This window comes from Phascolarctos cinereus, unplaced genomic scaffold (assembly GCF_003287225.1).
Source record: "Phascolarctos cinereus isolate Bilbo 61053 unplaced genomic scaffold, phaCin_HiC Scaffold_3;HRSCAF=262, whole genome shotgun sequence".
In the NCBI taxonomy this organism is placed as follows: Eukaryota; Metazoa; Chordata; class Mammalia; order Diprotodontia; family Phascolarctidae; genus Phascolarctos; species Phascolarctos cinereus.
The window spans coordinates 205,977,952-206,000,906 of NW_027555736.1; the positions used below are offsets into that span (position 1 = coordinate 205,977,952).

General features: G+C 41.4%; 1 protein-coding gene across 6 annotated transcripts in view; it reads right to left on the reverse strand.

Annotated features, from left to right (window-relative positions):
* The window catches only part of ASB2 (ankyrin repeat and SOCS box containing 2), a 139,395-nt gene that overhangs the window by 69,179 nt on the left and 47,261 nt on the right, over nucleotides 1-22,955 (reverse strand). For 2 of the 6 annotated variants that reach the window (XM_021000243.2, XM_021000244.2), the window contains exons 1-2: nucleotides 19,446-19,814; nucleotides 1,618-1,685 (exon numbers count right to left, since the gene is read on the reverse strand). The exons of 1 other annotated variant lie outside the window; for it this stretch is intronic. The gene's annotated coding sequence lies outside the window, so the exon portion shown is untranslated. Of the gene's footprint in view, nucleotides 1-1,617; nucleotides 1,686-19,445; nucleotides 19,815-22,955 lie in introns of those variants that run through there. 3 more of the 6 variants (XM_078151420.1, XM_021000245.2, XM_021000242.2) reach the window with 2 other exon arrangements.

Consider the following 22,955-nt stretch of genomic DNA (forward strand, 5'->3'; position numbering starts at 1 on the left):
GGCACAGAGAAGGACAATTGACCAAAGTTAGCTGACCTGGGCCTCAAACCTAGATCCTCTGACTCTCCCTCACAAAGGTCTGTGGGGATGGAGACACATTAGATTCCCAAGTACTCATTTTCAGGGATGAAGAAGGAAAATGAGCGGCCAACCAAGCCAGGAAAATCTGCCCTAGTGTAGTGGTCCACAGATCATGGGAATTTTCCTGACCTCATTTGTAGAGCAAGATATCCCTGCCCCACGCCTCAGCCCTACTGAGGCTCAACAGGCCTACCCAGGAAGCTCAGAGGAGCCTTCAGCCAGAGGGCTGAGTGCGAAGGGAAGTCGGTCTGTCTTGGATCTCATCCAGATGGGTTTGTTTACCACAGCACTAGAGTGCCTATAATAGGATGTCAGTCTGAAAGAGAGAATCGTGGAGAGGCTAGAGTGTATCAAGTATCTAATCTAAGGACAACATTCTCAAGAAGCCCTGGGAGGGGGAGAGGATTAAGTCCAAGAAATGATAATAACTCACTTTTACATAAGCACATACCTCACAAGATAGGCAGGACAATTAGTATTATCCTCATTTGACAAATGAAAAAAGTGAGACTCAGAGTTCGTGACTTGCTTAGGAAGTATGGGAGGGGAAACTTGGGATCTAGGAGTTGGCAGAGGCCTTAGAGGCTCTTGAATTCAACTTCCTCATTTAACAAACTAGGACAATGAAGCCCAGGGAGGTTGTGACTTTCCCTAGGTCATAGTGGAAGAATCTGAACCCAGAACCAATGTCATTAGCATCCTGCCTCTCATAAACGCCAGGCTTGCCACAGGCAGCGATAGTTAACCACTCCACTGATGAGAACATGAAGGCAAGTCTGTTGAGATTGAGTGAGGGAGTAGAAAGGGCACTGAGTCTGAACCAGAGGACCTGGGTTTAAATCCTACCTCTGTCCTTTGCTATCTGGGTCACCTTGGGCAAGTCATTCTAGCTCTTTTGCTCTCAGTTTCTTTATCTATCAAATAAGGCTATCGGACTAGATCTCCTTCCCCTCTTCAAATTCCCAACTACCCAAGCTAAAGATGAAGAAGATAAGGGAGCTTCCTCAAATTCCCAACTGCTCAAGCTAAAGATGAAGAAGGTAAGGGAACACACACACACACACACACACACACACAATCACACACACACACACACACACAATCACACACACACACACACACACACACACACACACACACACACTCCCCAACTACCCAAGCTAAAGATGGATTGGGAGGAGGTAAGGGAACCTCCCCAAATTCCCAACTACCCAAGCTAATGATGAAGAGGGAGGAGGTAAGGGAGCCATGGGGCAGATCATCACCTAGGCTAGGAAATGAGCAGGATTCTTTTGATAGAAGGTAACCTGGACTGGAAATCAAGAAATCCAGTTCTAAGCCCAGCTCTGCCATTCCCTCTACTTGCCTTAAGTAAATCCCCTTCTTCTGAGTATAAGGTGCCTTTTCTGGAAGATTAAGAGATTGAACTATATAATATAGAGACATATAATAAAAGGGATATATAACAAAATAGTCTACTAGGGACATATATACATATCAAAGGACAAAGTAAAATAAGTGGGGGTGCTAAAATACCTGGGGGGATCAAGAAAGGCAGCCTCTAGGAGATGGCACATGTTGAGCTCTGAAGGCAGCTAGGGATTCTATGAGGCAAAGGTGAAGAGAGACAAAATTGTACAAACTGTACAGACACAGAGATAGGAGAGGGAAAGTTGTTTACAAGGAATAGGTAGAAGGCCAGTGTGATTAGAATGAAGCGTGAAAGGGATAAGCAAGAGCCCAATTGTGGAAAGTTTTAAATGTCAGGCCAGGGATGTTGTCTTTTATCCTTGAGGCAATAGGGAGCCACTGAAGATTCTTAGGTAGAAGGTGACTTGGTCAGATCTGCGCTGTCAGGGACCTCTCTCTCCTAGGACCTTTCACAGTACTTTGTGCCTCAGCTGTTTAGCCTTGTCTTATAGCAGGATACTTCTCTTTCTTTGTTGCTGCTCAGTCATGTTCAGTCTTTGTGACCCAATTTTTTTGGGGGGGAAGGGTTTCTTGGCAAAGATATTGGAGTGGTTTGCCATTGAGATATTGTAAATATATTGTAAAGCCTCAGTTATCTTTGTATATCACTAAATACCTTTCACAATGCCCCGCACATAGTAAGAACTCTAAATGAATGGATGGATTCAGAGGAGGCATCTAGGTGGATAGAGTGGCTTGCCTAGAGTTAGGAAGACTTGTGTTCAAATCTAGGATCAGACACTTTTACCAGCCGTGTGACCCTGAGCAAGTCACTTATCCCTGTTTGCCTCAGTTTCCTCATCTATAAAATGAGCTGGAGAAAGAAATGGCAAACCACTCGAGTATCTCTTCCAAGAAAATGCAAAATGGGGTCACAAAGAATTGTACATGACTGAACAATAACCTATACAAGGCAATGCGATAATACAAATACATTGGTCCCTGACCTTAAGTTATAGTGTTTGTATAATAGAAAAAGCCTTAAAGCAGGAATCAGTTGACCTGCCTGTTAGCCCTGGTTTAATATGATAATAATAATCTAGCCTCAGTTTTCTCATCTTTAAAATGGAGTTTTTAACAGTTTCCTTAACTTCTTTCCAGCTCAAAGAACCTTCTTGGGGAGACAAGACAAAACAGGGAAGAACTCAAGAATGTGAGCCATGTACAGATCATAAAAGTTAAAATTGTCTAGAACTACTGCAGAATACACCAGAATCATGTCATTTGGAAAAGAGAAAGGTGGGACGTGAACAGCCAAAAAGAGTCCCTGTTACAATTCACCTGGTGGTCATCCAATCAGAAAAGTATCTCTTTATACCTCACAGTAGGGATGGAGTTGACTTCATCCTCACCGTTATTGTTGTTGAGTCATTTTCAGTCCTGTCTAACTGTTCACGACCTCATTTGGGGTTTTCTTTTTTCTTTTTCTTTTTTTTTTTTTTGGCAAGGCAATTAGGGTTAAGTGACTTGCTCAGGGTCACACAGCTAGTAAGTATCAAGTGTCAAAGGCCGGATTTGAAGGCAGGTCCTCCTGACTCCAAGGCTGGAACCCTATCTATTGCACCAACTAGCTGCCCCTCATTTTCTTGGCAGAGATACTGGAGTGGTTTGCCGTTTCCTTCTCCAGCTCATTTGACAGATGAGGAAACTAAGGCAAACAGGGTGAAGTGACTTGCCCAGGGTCATACAGCTAGTAAGTATCTGAGGCTAGAAATTGAACTCAGAAAGTAGAGTCTTCCTGACTCCAGGCCCAGCGGTCTATCCACTGCACCGGCTAGCTGCCCTTTTCATCCTTATACAGGGACCTAGTTTCTAGCCAACAATTTAGCTTGCTCAGTGGCTGTGTGTGTGTGGGCGGGAAGAGGGTGGACAGGGGAGTGGAGGAGGCCCAAAAGCGAGAGAGCAAAGTGTTCGCTACCAGGGGAGGGTTAGGATGAGTGGATATGAGCAAGAATCAGCTGAAGAGGTAATGCGGCATAGCAGAAAAACTTCTGAACTTTACCTGATGAGTCCTGAGTTCGAATTTGAACCCTCTCATATGTGTGACATTGGGCAAGTAACCTAAAGTCTCTGCATCTCAGTTTTTTCCTCTGTAAAATGAGGACGTTGGGGTAGACCTCCTCTATGTTCCCTTCCAACTGTACATCCATGATCGAATGCCTCTTCAGAAAAACCAGAGGCCTCCGCACACCTTTGGGATTAGCTAAGGAAGAGATTGCACCTGGAGCCAATTGTCGATGTCTTTTTTCCCCCTAAGCTAAAAAAAAAAAAACCTTACATCTTTGCCCTTGAGTTACCTCTGGCTCTGGAGGGTTTGACGGTTAATAGGGGGAAAGGGACTGAAAGTATACATGTTACGTACTTTGCTGAGAAAACGCTGGTTCTGGGGAAAGAGTCCATGGTCTGGGATGGTAACAAGGAAATTCAATCAGGGAGCTGTAGAGGAGAAGCTATGGAAGAATGCAAATGGGGGCTGGAAAAGGAAGGCAAGCACACTGCCACCCCGCCCCACCCACAAGGGTTAACAGTACAGGGAGAAGTGTTTAGCGCCAGCTCGCTCTGGAAGGTTGCAAAATGCCTTCATTAACATGGAAGCTTCACCTCTGGGGAGAGCCTGCCTACTAATACACACTTTAAAAACCATGCCCTGGACAGCCTGGCTATCTTCCAGGTGGCATAAAGTTTCTACAGTTGGGCACAAGGGGGTGTGTATGTGTATGTGTGTATGTATGCATGTGTGTGTTTGTGTGTGTGTGTGTGCGTTTGTGTGTCTGCATCTATGTGTTTGTGTTTGCATGAGTGTGTGTGTGTGTGTGTGTGTGTGTGTGTGTCTCCTAGCTGCTGGGCAGCCAGGTAGGATAAAGCACTGGGATAGAGTCAAGAAGACTCATCTTCCTGAGTTCAAATCTGGGCTCAGACACTTACTAGCTGTGTGACCCTGGGCAAGTCACTTCATCCTGTTTGCCTTAGTTTCCTCATTTGTAAAATAAGCTGGAGAAGGCAATGGCAAAAACCACTCCAGTATCTTTGCCAAGAAAACCCCAAACAGAGCCATGAAGAGTCTGAATATGACTGAAATAACTGAACAACAAAGAGAGAGAGAGAGAGAGAGAGAGAGAGAGAGAGAGAGAGAGAGAGAGAGTGTATGTGTGTGTGTGTGTGTGTGTATGTTTCTGTGTACATATGTGGATCTCTGTATTGGGGTATAGGTGTGTAGGGCCTCTGCACAGGCTCCCTCCCTCTTTTGGAACGTTCTTTCCCTTCATCTCTTCTCTTAGAATCTATCTCTCTTCCTTCAGTATTTGACCGTGCCTACTGAAGAAGACCTTTCCCAGTTCCTCCAGTGGTTAAGGCCTTTCCTTCTAAAGTAGGTCACTTTCCATCTACTTGCTATTTATCTTGTATGTATATATTTATTTACATGCTGTCTCCGCCATTAGAATGTAAGCCCCTTGAGGGCAAGGATATTTTTAATCTTTTTTTGTAACCCCAGCACTTAGCACATGGGACATGGTAAGCACATTATAAATAATTGATTGATCAATTCATTGTATATGTGTGTGTTTGAGTATATATATATATTTGTATATGTTTGGGGGATAAGGGCTCAGGAGAGAGCTCAAGCAATCCTACAACAGCATTCCTTTACTTGTTTTCTATCACCTGTTTCTTCTCATAAACTATGGAACAATGAAAAAACAGACCCCAAAAGGAGGTCATAAAGCTGAGAATTAACATTTGGGTGGGATCTTGGGAAGACCCCAGTGAGATCTTTTGAGTGGGCTTGGGCGGAAAAGAGTCTCTCGCTAACTAATAGCCCCAAACTTTAAATGTAGAACATTAGCTTCAAATATAACCACACTAGACATAGTAGACATGGCAGCTATTATTATATCCACTCTACAGATGGTGAAACTGAGAGGCAGAGTAATGAATCAACTTGACCAAGGTCGCACATCATGAAAGTCCTGACAAGGCTCCTTTCTTGGAAGCAATTCAGATTTTGATCATTATGTGACAAAGCCTAAGGGACTTTGATCTCCCCCTGCCAGACCTGGCCCTGTCTTTATTTTGGCGGCTGCTGGCCAGTACAGCTGCGGTCAAAAATAACACTGTGATGCTCAGCACCCTTAGCCTCCCTCGGGATGATGACACATGGGAATCACATGGGGCACTGGAATGAAATCCTGGCAACCTCCTGACTTAGTCCTTTCAAATGTCAATAGTACACTCACAGGTTGCCGTAGGGTAGAAATAGAGTATTATTTTTCCTAATCCAACTAGCTGGATATTGTTCAAATCATCACCAAATAGTCAACAGTCACTAAGTGGGTTGGAAGAATAATAACATTCTATTCCCCAGGACCCTTTGTCCTCCCTCTAGAGCCTCTCCTCCCACCTCCATCCAAATCCTATCTGTCCTTCAGGGCTCAGTTCAACCCTCACCTACTCAAAAAAAGTCTTCCTATCCACCCCTTCTCCAAAATCCTGTCTTATTATTGCTGACCATACTGCTCTATTGATGCCATTTTTCATTCTGTTTTTCATGTGTCTTCTCCCACAAGATTAGAATCCTAGAATTAGTCTTTAGAACACACAATACGAGAACACATAACATGGAATATTAGAGCCAAAAGAGACCTTGAAACACAGAATGTTGGAACATAGAACACCAAATTTTAAAGCTAGAAAGGATTTGATAGATCCCTTAGTAAAGCTGTTCTTAGCCTGGGGTTCAGAGATCCTTAAGTGGTCCATAGATAGATTTCAGGGTATCTGCGATATTGGAAAAGAAAAACTTATACCTCTGTTTTTACTAACTCTTGTTTTCCATTGTAATTCTATGGATTTTATTTTATGAGTTTAAAAACACAATTCCAAGAAGAGGAAGCTTCACCAGACCACCAAAGGGGTCCATGGCACAGAAAAAGTTAAGAACTCCTATGCCAATCTAATCCCTTTATTTCAAAGATGAAGAAACAGAGACCCCAACAGGAAAATGGGTTGACCAAAGTTATCTACCTAGGTAGTTTCAGAGCTGGGATGCATCAATTAATGAATTAATAACCTAGGTGCCCTCATTCTCAGTATTGTACCCCTTTCCCCTGAATTGCCTCATTCTTTGAGGAACCAGATGGTATCATACTTGTACACTCCACCACACTTAGCACAGAATTTTCCAAAAATTTGGATAACTGATTTTCTAGAAGGTAGCCTGGTATGGTACAAAGGACATTGGATTGGCAACCAGGAGACCTGGGTCCTAGTCCCAACTCTGCCACTTGTTAGCTGAGTGATCTTGGACAAGTCACCTTACCTCCTCAGACTTCAATTTCTTCCCTTATGAAATAAAGGGGTTGGACTAGATGGTATCTAAGTTCCCTTCCAGCCTTGATACTCTATGGTTCAAAGGTCAGTTTAGTCACTGTCAACTAGCTCACTAAATTGGGGATATCCCCTTCTAATTTTCCAGCACAGCAAGCTGCTTCAGGCTGCTTGGCAGCAACGCCCTTGGAAGTTGGACCTTTCTTCCCTTTCTTTCTTTCCTATTTCTTTCCTCCCCACAAAAAATCTATTGTCTTAAATCCATTCCCTCGGGGCATAACCAGGTGACAGACTAAATACTTTAGACAATTAATTCAAGCTCAGATATTAATGACTTCCAGCCATTACATTTTATTCTTAGTGACTTATTATAATAGCTCACATCCCAACAATCTTAAGGTCTATAAAGTATCTACATACACTAACTCGTAACGAATTCTCCCCATTTTGCAGATGAGAAAGTTGAGGTTCTGAGAGATTAGTGACTCACTTGAGGTGATGTCAGATGCAAATAGGAACCCATGTGTCCTTATTATAAAGTCCTGAGATCTTTCCACTACACCCACACTGTCTCCCAACAGGTCTTAAGGAGGTACTTTTCCTAGATCACATTTGCATCTTAGCAAGACTTTTTGATGTCTTCCTCCAAAAGCCTTGGAGAGATTACAGTCCTGGGGACAACATGGTGGGGAAGTGGATAGCACCTGCATGTTCTAATGTGGGGAAGGTAGGCTCTTGTCCCTTCTTACAGCATGACACCTCATCAGCCTTCTCTTCCACTTGCAAAAGAGACTGCAGCCCACTGCTATTCATGCCCTTCTTGGTCCTGTTGGATGAGAGAGATTATTCCCTTTCTCTGGCTGAGATCCCAGACTGTGACTCTCAGTGTGGGAGTTTTGACAGGTTATCTAATCCCACAGCCTCTCACTGCTTCAGGTATCCGGTTTCATAGTCTCTTTTGGGCTCAGAACATCAGGGTATTGAAGCCTCTTCCCCTGGACAAAGATTTTCAAAAAGCTTCTCTTGGCCTTTCCAATCATGGATTTAAATATTAGCATCAAAGTCCTCAATCTCTAATGTAGGATTAGACCCCTTTGTCCTTGCCAGACCTCATAATGCTTTACACTCCTCTTAAGAACTTACAATATTGGGGCAGCTAGGTGGAGCAGTGGATAGAGCACTGGCCCTGGATTCAGGAGGACCTGAGTTCAAATCTGGCCTCAGATGCATAACACTTACTAGCTGTGTGACCCTGAGCAAGTCACTTTAATCCCACTGCCTAGCAAAAAAAAAAAAAAAAGAACTTATGATATTTCAGATGCAGAGCCACAATAGTAAAGACAGGGACTCACCTGAGTTCTCCCCCAAACTCCTCCAAATACCTTTAAATAACAACTCCAAACAAATTCTAGAGCAGCAGAACCCACAAGAAGATGGAATGAAACAATTTTCCAGCCCAAGACAACTTAGAAGGTCAGCAGGAGGAGTCCACTGCACCAAAGCAAGAGTGAGTACAGTCAGCATGGGCCCTACCACCACAGACTGGGAACAGGCCTCAGGGCAAATGAATCAGCGCCGAGTTCTAGACCTCTCAGCCCAGAGACAGTAAGGGGATCAGACAATGGGTCAGAAGGAGATTTACAGGGGTCCTTTTGCGGGCTCCACAGGCAGGGTTATGTTGCATTGCCTATGCTTGGATCTGGGTGGTAGTCCTTAGTTTTAGTACCAAAGAGGAGCACTAACACACTAAAGTCTGCAGCCACAGGGGAGCAGGGACTCTGGGTCACAGCTTGAAAAGAGTACTTGCGATCACTCACAGACCAGTTCACATGTGGTACATGAGAGTAGTAAGCATACCTCTCCCTAAATCATACCACTTTGGAAGAGCTAAAAACTTACAAGTCCCCAGAATTACCTCTGAAAGCAGCTGCACAAAAAACCTGAAGCTTGGGACAGTGCCACCTTCACTTGGGACGCAGCCCCAAGTGAAAAGTCAAGAAATAAGCTGGAAAATGAGCAAAGAACACAAAAAATTCTGACCATAAAAAGTTACTATGGTAACAAAGAAGATCAAAACACACACTCAGAAGATGACAACAAAGTCAAAATTCCTGCATCTAAAGCCTCAAAGAAAAATACAAATTGGTCTCAGGCCATGGAAGAGCTCAAAAAGGATTTTAAAAACCAAGTAAGAGAGGTAGAGGAAAAATTAGGAAGGGAAACGAGAACAATGTAAGAAAATTATGAAAAAAAGAGTCAACAGCTCGGTAAAGGAGGCACAAAAAATACTGAAGAAAATAACACCTTAAAAAACACAATAGACCAAATGGTAAAAGAGGCACAAAAATCCAATGAAAAGAATATCTTGGGGTTTTTTTGGTTAGGCAATGGGGTTAAGTGACTTGCCCAGGGTCACACAGCCAGTAAGTGTTATGTGTCTGAGGTCGGATTTGAACTCAGGTCCTCCTGAATCCAGGGCCAGTGCTCTATCCACTGCACCACCTAGCTACCCCAAAGAATGTCTTGAAAAGCAGAACTGACCAAATGGGAAAAGGTATACAAAAATTCACTGAAAAGAACTCTTTAAAAAGTAGAATTGGCCAAATGGAAAAGGAGGTACAAAAGCTCACTGAAGAAAATAATTCCTTAAAAGTTAAAATTGGCAAGTAGAAACTAGTGACTTTACGAGAGATTAAGAAACAATCAAACAAAATCAAAAGAATGAAAAAAAAAATAGAAGAATATGTGAAATATCTCATTGGAAAAACAACTGACCTGAAAAATAGTTCCAGAAGAGATAATTTAAGAATTATTGGACTATCTGAAAGTCATGATAAAAAAAAAAGAGCCCAGACATCATCTTTCAAGAAATTATCAAGGAAAACTGCCCTGACAATCCAGAACCAGAGGGTAAGATAGAAATTGAAAGAATCCACTGATCACCTCCTGAAAGAGATCCCAAAATGAAAACTCTGAGGAATATTATAATCAAATTCCAGACCTCCCAGATCAAGGAAAAATATTGCAAGCAGCCAAAAAGAAACAATTCAGATATAGTAGAGCCATAGCCAGTATGACACAAGATTTAGCCACTTTCACATTAAAGGATCAGAGGGCTTGGAATATAATATCCCTGAGGGCAAAAGAGCTAGGATTACAACCAAGAATCACCTATCCAGCAAAACTGAGTATAATCCTTCAGGGAAAGAAATGGATGTTCAATGAAACAGAGGACTTTCAAGCATTCCTGGTGAAAAGACCAGAGCTGAATAGAAAATTTGACTTTCAAATACAAGATGTAAAAGAAGCATGAAAAGGAAAACAGAAAAGAGGAATCATAAGGTATTTGATAAGGTCAAACTGTTTATATTCCTACGTGGGGAAATTATATTTATAACTCCTAAAAACTTTCTCAGTATTAGGGCACTTAGAAGGAGTATATATAAACAGAAAGCAGAGGTGTGAGTTGAATGTGATGATATGGTTACCTAAACAAATAAGATTCAGGGATAAGAGAGAAGAATGCATTGGGAAAAGGGCAAAGGAAGAGGTATAATGGGATAAATTATCTGACATAAAAGAGGCCTAAAAGAGATTTTACAATAGAGGGGGAAATGCGGGAAGTAGGGAGTAGAGCACATGAACCTTACTCTCATTGGAATGGTCCCAAAATGGGAATAATATACACAGTTGGGTGTAGAAATCTATGTTACCATATAAGAATTTCGAAGGGATGAGGAAGGGGAAGGAGCTGGTAGAAGGAAGGGCAGTTTGGGGGAGGTAAAAGTCAGAAGCAAAACACTTTTGAGAATGGACAGGGTAAAAGGAAAGAGAAGGTATGATAAATGGGGAAAATAGGATGGAAGAAAATACATAGTTGGTAATCATTACTGTGAAAAAAAATTTTACAGTGAGTTTCTTTGATAAAGACTTGATTTCTCAAATATATAGAAAACTGAGTCAAATTTATAGAAATAAGATCCATTCTTCAATTGATAAATGATCAAAGGATATGAACAGGCAGTTTCCAAAGTAATCAAAGCTATCTATAGCCATATGAAAAAAAAATGTTCTAAATCACTATTGATGAGAGAAATGCAAATCAAAACAACTCTGAGCTACTACTTCACACCTGTCAGATTGACTAATATGACAGAAAAAGAAAATGACAAATGTTGGAGGGGATGTGGGAAAATTATAACACTAATGTACCACTGTTGCTATACAATATACAATAGTACAATATACTATTGTATACTGATTCGGTGATTTTGGAGAGCAAAGGGCTATAAAACCATGCATACCCTTTGACCAAGCAATACCCACTACTAGGTCTGTATCCCAAAGAGATAAAAAACAAAAAGGAAAAGGACCTATATGTACTAAAATATTTATAGCTATTCTTTTAGTGGTGGCAAAGAAATGGAAATTGAGGGAATGTCCATCAATTGGGGAATGGCTGAACAAGTTGTATATAATTGTGATGGAATACTATTGTGCTTCAAGAAATGATGAGCAGGAGGATCTCAGAAAAACATGGAAAGATTTACATGTACTGATGCAAAGTGAAATGAGAACCAGGAGAACATTAAACACAATAATAGCAACATTGTATGATGATCTACAATGAATAACTTAGCTATTCTCAGCAATACAATGATCCAAGACAATTCTGTAGCACTTATGATGAAAAATTCTGTCCATCTCCAGAGAAAGAACTGGTAGAGCCTGAATGCAGATCAAAGATACTTTTTCTTTACTTTTCTTGTGCTTTTTTTTGGTTGGTGTTTTCTTTCACAAAATGATTTATGTAGAAATGTGTTTTGCACGACTACTCATATATAACCTATGTCAAGATGCTTGTCTTCTCAATGAGGGGAGGAAGAAGAGGGAAGGAGACGATTTGGAACTCAAATTTGAAAAAATGGAACGTCAAAATTTCTTTTACATGTAATTGGGAAAAATAAAATATTAAATAAGCTTTAAAAATAAAAATAAAAGAACTTATATTTCAATTTTTATTGTATTTATCTGTGTCTATGCCTCACATACCTCCTCCTACTCCTTGAGGGCAGGGATTCACATTGTTTGTATCTCATGGCTCCTAGAATAATGTGAAATCCTTCTACTGGCTAACCGTGTGATAATGAACTTCTTCTTCTTTAATTAAGCTGGTCCTTGGACAGCAGAAACAGTATGTTCCCAGTACAATATTCAAAGCTTTCTTTTAGGGAGGATCTGTCAGAGCTTGAGCTCTGCTGGTACAACATGTGAGAGCTCAGGGTCAGGTGCCTGCCATTATCAAGCAGGCATCAGAATAGAACTTTATGGATCCATGATGCCCAATAAATATTTGTTGAGTGAATGAGTCAATAATAATGACACATTTCTTTAATCACTTTAAGATTTACAAAGCACTTTCCTCACAATCAGTTTGGGAAGTAAATGGTATAAGGATTATTGACCCCATTTTACAGACAGGGTAACTGAGGGTCAGAAAGGTGAAGCAAATTGTCCATAATCACAAAGCTACCAAATCTAATAACTAGGATTCAAATCCAAGTCTCCTAGCCTCAAATCTATTGTTCTTTCCACTATACTTGGCAAGTCACGTTACTTTGATTTTTTCATCTGTAAAACAGAGATAACAGTACCTACCTCTAAGGATTTTTGTGAGGATAAAATGAGATAGTATTTTTTAAATGCTTAGCACAGTGCCTGCCACATAGTAAACACCATGTAAATGTTAGCTATTATTATTATTACTGTTTTTACTACACTGACTGGATGGATGGATGGATGGATGGACAGACATATGGGTGGGTGGATAGATGGATGGGTGGTTAGTTAATTGGCTATTGAATGAGTTTAAAAACTAAGGGTTTTCTAATAAATTTAATCAACTCAAGCAGCCAATCTAAATGATTCAGGCTATAAAATTCCACTCTTTGACACATATCTCACCTAGGACTCTAACCAGGCATTTCAGTTCAAGGAAATGAGATAGAGAGCTAATTATGGAGAAGTAAAAGAACCCTCTTGCTTTAGTGAAGGCTCAGTCAAGATCAGATAACATGAATGTCACATAATGGACCCAGGCAGTACAATTTTGTGACTTCCTCCAGCTCCATTCAATTACACAAACACACATGTGTTCACAAACACACATGCACACCCCTCTCTAAGCTTCAATCATCCCCTCTCTGTATAATCTTCCACCTAACCCTCAGCTCTCCCTAGCGAGTGCCTCTTTCCCTGCTGACTACAAATACCCTAAAATGTTCCTTATCTTCTCTAGATCTTACTATCCCCTCAAGATCTTGGATCTTTCCTCCCTTTTTCATCCAAACTCCTAGGGAAAGAAACTGTCAATACCTGTTGCCTCCACTTCTCTCACTCATTTCTCAGTTTTCACAGCCTGGGCTTCAACCTTCTCTCTCATCTGAAACTACTCTCTCCCAAGTTACAATGATCTCAAATGACCAAATCTAAGTGACCTTTTCTGGATCTTCTTTCTTCTTCACTTCTCTGCAGCATTTGACACTTTAGTCTTCCTAGATAATTTCTTCTTTCAGTGTTTATGACACCAATTTCTTTTCTTGGTTAGGCAATGGGGTTAAGTGACTTGCCCAGGGTCACACAGCTGGTGTTAAGTGTCTGAGGCCACATTTGAACTCAAGTCCTCCTGACTCCAGTCACGGTGGGTGCTCTATCTACTGTGCCACCTAGCTGCCCCAAGACCAATCTTTCTTGGTTCTATTTTTCCAACGGTTCCTTCTCAGTCTCCTTTGGTGCAGTATTATCTATGTTATGCCCATTATCCATAGGTATACCAAAAGTTCTACCCTTTATCTTCTTTCTCCTCTCTTTTGGGGACCTCAATAACCCTTCCATGGTCTTAATTATCACCTCTATGTTTATGACTCCCAAATCTATATATGTATATATAATATTAGCTAGCATTCACATTGCACTTTAAGGTTTGCAAGTACTTTTACAAATATTAGCTCATTTGATCCTCACAACAACCCTGGGACATAGGGCTATTATTATTATTATCATCCTCATTTTATAGATTGGGAAACTGAGGCAGACAGAGATTAAGTGACTTGCCCAGAGTCACACAGCTAATAAGTATCTGAAGTCTGATTTGAACTCATCTTTCCGACTCCACGTCCAGCACTCTATCCACTGTGCCACTTAGCTGCCTATACACTTATATATGTAAATGTGTACTATACATTTATGTATATATGTGTACACGTAGGTAGGTAGGTAAGTATCCTCAGTCTCTTTCCTGAGGTCCAGTCCCATATCACCAATTGCCTATTGGACATTTCAAACTAGATGTGCCTTCATTGTTGTTTAATCATTTTCAGTCGTGTCCCCACTCTTCATGACCGCATTTTGGGTTTCCTTGGCAAAGATAGTGGAGTGGTTTGCCATTTCTTTCTCCAGTTCATTTTTACAGATGAGGAAACTGAGGCAAACAGAGTGACGTGACTTGCCCAGAGTCATACAGCTAATGTCTAAGGTCACATTTGAACTCAAGTCTTCCTAACTGCAGGCAAGCCAGTCTATCCACTGAGCAACTGAGCTGCCCCAGATATCTCATCGGCTTCTCAAACTCAACATGCCTCAAACAGAACTCATTATCTTTGCCCCAAAATTCATTTCTCTTCTGACCTTCCTTAATATTGTCAAGGGTACCACCATCCTTCTAGTCTTTCAATCATCCTTCTAATCTCAGCACTACCCTCAGCCCCACATATTAGTCAGCTTTGCACGTGACCCCTTCTCTCCACTGATCTCCACCTCTGGTCTTCCTGCCTCTGGTCTCTCCCCTCTCCAATCCATCCTCCACTCAGCTGCCAAAATGATTTTCCTAGATCAAACATCTGATCATATCACTCCCCTACTCAATAAACTTCAGTGGGTTCCTTTTCCCTCCAGGATCAAATATAAACTGCTCTCCTGGGCATTTAAAGTTCTTGACGACCTGGTTCCAATTTATCTTTCCAGCCTCATTACATATAACTCCTTTTCACAAATTCTATGGTCCAGTCAAACTGGCCTTCTTACCATTCCTCATACCTGACACATTGTCTCTGTTTCCCTGTCTTTTCATTGGCTATGTCCCATGACTAGAATATAATTGTGTCTTAAGATCTGTAGCTCTCTCTGCCATCTAGCTAGCCAGTGAACCTCTCTTATATCCATCCCTTCCTTGCTACTTTCACAGTTACAAAACTAGCTAGGCCTTAATCTCCTTTCTCCTGGGCTGTTGCAATAACCTCCTAATTGGACGCCATGTTTCTGGGCTCCACAGAGCCACCAAAATAATCTTCCTAATGCACAGGTCTTACCATATTACTCCACCGCTCAAAAATCTTCAGTTGTTCCTAGATGCCTGACTAAAATACTGACTCCTCTGCTTGGCCTTTAAAGTCCTTCACATGCTGTCTCCAACCTAACTTTCCAGACATACTTTACATTACTTACTTTCACATGCCTGGGGCCAAAATGGCCCTATCTCCTATCTCCGTGACTTAGCACAGGCAGTCCCCTATGTCTGCAATGTCTGTTCCTCCTCACCTCTGCAGCTTAGAATGTCTAGCTTCCTTCAAGGCTCAGCTCCGGTTGCATGTCCGATGGAAAATCTTTCCAGATCTTTCCCACCAGTTAATTCTCTTTTCCCCTTCAAATTCTCTTGTGTTGACTTCTATGGCTACAGTTGTATCACCTGAGTAGGCAGCCTGGCACTTAGAGCAGTACCTTACACATAGTAGGCATGAATTAAATGTCTGTTGTTGAAACAGGGGAGGCTTTGAGGAAAGACTGGGAAAGATTGAGGAAAGAATTTGTAAGTAATTGATTTAACCTGTGGGGAGAGGGAAGGTGAGTGAGTAGGTCAATTGTGTGAGGGAATAAGATTGTAAGTCATTAAGAAAAGATATTTGAAGGGAAGTGAGTGGTCCATAAAGAAAGGATATTTGGAAGGTCAAATCAGGGGAGAATGATGAAGAGACTAGAGGGGGATAAGGAAAAAGAAGAAAGGAATAAGGAGAATTACAGAAAGGAGAGAGAAGAGCCCCACCATCTCCACCCCCACCAAAACAAAGGAAGGAAGGAAGGGAGGAAGGAAGGAAGGGAGGAAGGAAGGAAGGGAGGAAGGAAGGAAGGAAGGAAGGAAGGAAGGAAGGAAGGAAGGAAGGAAGGAAGGAAGGAAGGAAGGAAGAAGGAAGGAAGGAAGGAAGGAAGGAAGGAAGGAAGGAAGGAAGAGAAAAGGGAGAAAATGGGTGTCAAGAAAAGGAAAAAGCATGAGAACAGGACAGACAGTTTCATTCATTTTATAGAAAACTTGATACCACAAAAGTGTGATAAATCCTTTGTGCACAAATCCCAAATCTATATAACCTGAAGAAATAAAAAAATAATTTAGATATCTTGGTCAAGTTGCTCAATCCCACCAAAGCTTCAGTTTCCTCCTCCTCACCTTGCCACCTCACGGGGTTGTTATAAACATCCCACTAGAAAATGATCATGAAAGTACATTCATAACAAGTTAACATTTAAATAGCACTTCACATATGTATTCCTTTATATGATCCTCACAACCTCACAATAGTTGCTATTATTATCTGTGGTTTACAGATGAGAGAAACTGAGGCTGAGAGGAGTTTAAATGACTGCCTAAGGTTCATAATCGGTATGTGTCTCAGACAGGATTCAAATTCACATCTTCCCAACTCCAAAGCCTAGTATACTAGACAGCACTACAACATGTTGCCTCCCGTTGTAGCTATTAAGTCATATAAAAATGAAAACTTGTTTTTGTCGTTATTATTGATTAAAATGTTTCTTCTAAACCTTGAGGATCCATTCATCATCATTCACCCTGGTCTCTAAGAGGTCATCTGCTCTATCCCCCTGGCTTGGGGCAGGGCTCATGTCCTAGTTAACACTTCCTTGTCTGACATCCTGCATTTCAGGACAAATGTCAATAAGCATGCTTTGGTCTAAAATCTCCATGGAAAGCTCAAGGCATCAGTGGGCCACTTGACCCAGTTTTGGGTCGTGAGCTTCCCATAAAGTTAAGCATTTGCTCTTATTGCAAAGAGCTCAGGAGGTTACAGGGCTAAAACACAAAGTTGGCTTTTCCCAATTTTGGTATAGATTCCTCAACTCCCCAGGAATTCACTCAAACAGCTGTTGACCCCCCCAACCCGAGCACGGTGATCTGGCAGTGTGTACCCGAAAGACACATGTAGGGAATTAACTCTGTGTGTCCAGGAGGTGAGGTATGCACAAGGGTCATAGGGACACCCAGAAGTAGACAAGTGTGGGAAGGACCTGGCAGCTGTGTCTCTCCTCTGACCTCCAGCCATAAAAAACGCAAGCACCCAGATTTAGAATCCCTACACAGAGACTAATCAGCTAAGCATTTTCATTGGCTGCAGGACCACAGGATTTAAAGTTGGATAGGACCTAGAAATTCTTCCGTCCAGGGGTTCTTAACCTTTTCTGTGTCATGAACCTCTTTGGCAATCCGGTGAAGTCTATGGGCCCCTTCTCAGGATATTTTAAATGCATAAAACAAAATACACTGGATTACAAAGGACATTGATTATACTGAAATAAAGTTATCAAAATATTTTTTAAAACAGGTTCAGAGATCCCTGATCTAATTCATCCTCATTAAACAGATGAGGAAATACACCCAGTGAGGTGATTTGGCCAGGGTCAGAGAGATAATAAGTAGCAGGTTCGTGACTCAAACCCAGGTTCTCTGACTTTAATTCCTGTTCTCTTACCATTGTAATATTATCCCTTCCCAACACCTGCTCCCAACCCCAAAGCATAGGCATTCTACTTCTGCCTTATGGTTTCTGGTCACTTTCAGCACATTTCACGTGAAGAAAAAAATGTTCCTGCTTTCTACTAGTGACCTACTTCTTTACACTTTTAAAAATTAAAATGTATTTTTTTTAATTAACAGAAATCTATCTGCTCTCCCTCTGACACCCCCACCCCATTGAGAAAAAAGAAAAGAAAAAGCAAATTCCTTACAACAAATATCAAATCTTCCTGACATTAAAATATAGGCCTAGTCGATGAATTTTCATAGCAATATGCTTCTGGAGAAGTCATTTCTGGGCACCTATTTGGGCAGGATAATCAAGCAGGGGGCCTGTGGTTCAGACTCCTGGTGCAATGACAGATGATGCAAGCTGGAAGAGTCACGGCTCAGTGTTCAAGGAAGAAGCAAGAGGTTTCTAGTGGAGACCCTCTCCCTCCCCCACCTCCTGCAAGTAAATAGTTCCACTCCTGCCCCAGCTGTCCAGACTCAGCCAACTGTTCTGGAAGTACATTTGCAACATCTAATAATACTGTCAAGTTGTGATTCTTCAGCAAGTCACTGATTTGAAAGGTTACACAGCCATAGAGCTGTAGTCATTTTCCCCATAACAGAAGGTGCTCATAAATTTAATTGCTAACTTAAATCCATGTGACTTTTTAACAATATCAAAAAGATAAAAAATAAAAGCCAAAGTACTGCAAATCAGGAATCCCTGGTAACTAGTGCCAGCTCTGCCCCTAACCTGCTGTGTGCAGCCTTAGACAAGTCACTTCTTTATTCCAGTACTCAGTTTCCTAGCCTACAAAATTAGTAGTTTTGACCATATCATCTAGCCCAGGTTTAGAGGTCTATGTGTAACTTTTTTCACCCAGGTAGGACCATACAGCACTTGAAGTTCTAACTAGGTTTTAATGACAGCTAACTCCTCAAGCACTCTTTACTATAATCACAGAAAGCGTTGTTTGAGCTGTGTGTTATGTGTGTGTGTGTCTGTCTGTCTCTGTGTGTGTGTGTGTGTGTGTGTCTGTTGTGTGTCTGTGTGTGTGATTTCACTGATTTGGAGAACTCCCGATGTGGAAGTTTCCTCTGCTGATGCATATAAGCAACACATTGGTACCCTGGAGAGTTGACTGGGATACTGAAAAGTTAAGTCATTTGCCCAGAGTCACACAGCTAGTTTGTGTCAGTGGCAGGGCTTGAATTCAAATCTTCCTGACTCCAAAGTCCACATTCTATCTGTAATTGCCACACTGTCTCTCTCTATGGACAACATTTATATAAACAAACCTTCATCCTCAATGAATAGAAATCCTTAGAGTCCTCTCTGCCCTGTCTACTACACCTGCAGGCACATACAGTCAGCAACAGCATCACAGTTAACTCCTGCTTCTTCACATTTAGAAGCTGATCGCTTAAGCGAGAGTCTGAGAAAAGCTTCCATGTAACTACATTTAACATTTTTTCTGTCCACTTTCCCCAAAATTAGATTTAAATCATGCACCAGGCTTTAGGACTGAAGACATGAAGGAAGGAGGGAGGGGAGAAGGGAGACAGAAATAAAAAAAAAAGATAACTGGTTTGATTTGCAAGAAGTTCAGAGTAAATATTTCCACCACCCACCCTTTACCACTAACAGCTCAGGCTTTGGCAACTAGCAAAACAGTCTCTTTTGCAAGTTCTAGAAAAGAAAGCTGAAAACATACATTACCTGTTAGGTTCTGAAACAAGAGAACAATGCCCCCAAAAAGAATGACTTCCTTGATTATATCTTCAGATACTCATTCCTTTCCTTCCCCTTCTTCTTCCCCCCCCAAACCCTAATTTTTCATCTCTCTCCTTTCCCCGAGTGTCTTGATGTATTACAGCGCAGCTTTGAAACACTCCTCTTTCAAGCTGAGTTTATTTCGGGACCACCGCATGACCAGTGATGACAAGCCAAAATATAAGTTGTTATGAATCTCAGATTTCCTGTCTGAAGATTACCCTACAGAAGCTTTTATCCATCTTTCAGTCTCCCTCAGTTATATTAATTTGTTGAACTTTTCTTCATAAAGTATCCTGTAGCTAAATGGCACAGCATTGCCCTCATGTTACAACATCATTTGTGATCCTTGACATGTAGGCCATATATGGACATGTTTCTGGAACTATCCAAAAAAGCGAGAGTGGAAAGAGGGGAGAGGGAGGAGGTGAAAGGAGAGGGGGGGGGAGGGAGAGAGAGAGACACAGACAGAGAGACAGAGACAGACAGAGAGACAGAGACAGACAGAGAGACAGAGACACAGAAAGACAAAGACAGAGACAGAGAAACAAAGACAGAGACAGAGAGACAGAGACAGAGAGACAGACAGAGAAGGAGGAGGAGGAAGAAAGGAGAGGAGAGGAGAGGAGAAGAGAGGAGACTGGGGAAAGGGGTGGGGAGGGAGGATAGACATATAAATGAGTCTGGTTTAAAGGAGTTTTTTAAAAAATATAATTGTCTGAAAAATGGAGGATGGCACAATATAGATGAGTGGGGAAAGGAAAGTGTTTCTGCTCCATTTTTCTATCAGAGTTTTCCTTGATTTTTTAGCAATCGTTCAGTCCTTTCAGTCATGTCTAATTTTTTGTAACCTCATTTGGGGTTTTCTTGGCAAAGATACTGGAGTGGTTTGCCACTTCCTTCTCCAGCTCATCTGACAGATGAGGAAACTGAGGCCAAACAGGGTTAAGTGACTGGCCCAGGGTCATACAACTAGTAAGTGTCTGAGGCCAGATTTGAACTCACTTTTTAGCAATCATTGTCCAATCATTTCAGTCATGTCTGACTCTTTGGACAAATCATCTTACCTCTCTGGACTCTGGAACAATGAATGTGAAATATTTAGAGAAGCCTGAGAAAATTTGTATGAACTGATACAGAACAAAGAAAGTAGAATCAAGACATCCATATATACAATGAATGCTGTAATATAAATGAAAACTACATCAAAAAGCAGCTGGATTCAGATTAAAGAGAATGATAAATACCAGTTCCAAGAGATAAATGATGAAATACACCTCCCTTCTCTCAGTGGAGAGGTGGGGATTACAGGTCCCAAATACTACTTACATTATCAGATAAGACTTTTGTATTGGTCGAATTTTAACTCAGGTCTTCGTGACTCGAGGTCCAACACTCTATCCATTATGCCACCTAGCTGCCTCATTGGAGTACTAACCACCTGTCCAGATGGATCCAAATAAGACCCTTGACAACTACTAGCTAGAGTAATTGGGTAATTTTACCATGAGCAAATCATTTAGTAAAATTAATTAATTAATTGATTGATTAATTAATTAATTTTTAAAAAGGTGGCAGCTAGAGGGCTCAGTAGATAGAGCACTGGCCCTGAAGTCAGGAGTTCAAATCCGGCCTCAGACCAAACACTTGACACTTACTAGCTGTGTGACCCTGGGCAAGTCACTTAACCCCAATTGCCTAAACAAATAAATAAATAAAAAGCATTTAACTTCTCTGGGCATCAGGCAACTATCTAAGATTTATCTATTAAGTTATTTCAATTGCTGAAAGGAATACTCACACTGAAGAAATCACAGTTTAATTATATAGTTTCAGCTCACTGTTTTAGCTAATCAAGTTCTTTCTGCATCTCCCTTCAGTCATCCAAAGCATTAGCTATTCTTCCAGCTTTATACTATAAGTTATTTAAAAAGCATGCCATTTCTGTCTTCATTCAAGTTATTAGTAAAAATGTTGACTAGAACAGAGCTTTGGGGAACTCTACTAGAGACTTACCTGCAAGTTGACATTGATCTTTTAATCAACACTCTTTGGGTCTAGTTTTTATCATCCTTAATTTCTCAATCACCCCACAATTTGTTGCAAAATCTTGTCATTTCTATCTCCATAACATCTTTCAAATATATCCCATCTTTTCCACTGCCCCAGCCACTACATTAGTTCAGGACCTAATCTAGTCTTTCCTGGACTTTTACAATTGCCTCCTACTTGATCTTCCTGCCTTGAATCTCTCCCTACTCCAATTTTGCCTCCACACAGCCACCAAAGTTGTTTTCCTCTAAAGTCACCCATCCTCATCCCCAACTCAATAAACCCCAGAGGCTACTTATTGCTTCTAGCATCAAATATACATTGCTCCATTTATAATTGTCCTCTGACACTTAAAGCTGTTCACAACTTCTTCCCTTTCTATTTCTTCAGTCTTCTTATACATGGCTCACCTCCACATTCAACAATCCAATCACACTAGCCTATTTATTATTCCTCACATACAACCCTCAATCTCTCCTCCACATGCCTTTGTACTATCTGTCTCCCATATGGAGAATGCTCCCCCTCCTTAACTTCCATATCTCAGAATCCCTGATCTATTTCAAGATTCAGTTCAAGAGCCACCTAGAGTGGGCATTTGGGGAAAGGAGGAAGGGGGGACCCAGGTTAGTGCCTTGAGGCTTTGAATACTCAATTGTAAATGAAAAGACCAGCAAAGAAAATGAATATGCAGAACACAGACTCACTCCTTACCTCTGTTCCCAGTCACATATTTGTGACTGCAACAGGAATCTGGGGAATGCAACTAGATGATTGCCATAAGTAAGAGTGAGATCCTTCACTGAGGGAACCCAGCTTGTACCAGGAAGAATTGTCTAATAAGAGAGCATAGACCTCTTCCCACATCCTTCTGGGAGGTGACAAACCAGAAAGCCGCGGCTTTGAGGGAGTCAATGAGGACAGAATTCTGCCAGCCTTAGTTAGGATAAGAGTCTCTGCCTTTTTAGAAAGAGCACAATAACACATTACCTGAAAAGAGCATTATAACAGTTCAACAGAAAAAAAAAATAATCACAGTAACACCCATGCAAGACAGAAATTGTAGATGTTGAAAACTACAGTTGTCCATCGAAGAGTGAGCCCAGAGAATCAGCAACCCCCTGTGAAGAGCCACTGTCACGGCTGAGTAAGCTTCTGGACCAAGCCTGCCCATACTTAGTGAGGAGCCACCCTAATGGACTAATGATCTGCCTGGAACAACCCTACAGCAGCTATGTCAGGTGGAGAGGATTTCAGCAGGCTAATAACTTGCCCAGTCCACCAGCAGATGGATCTGTCCTGCCTTAGCTGGACACCATGCCCAGTAAGGAATAAGTGGAGCTGAGCATCTGATCTATCATCTGAGCCACGCCTGGTAGACAACTTCATAAGGGCTCTGTAGAG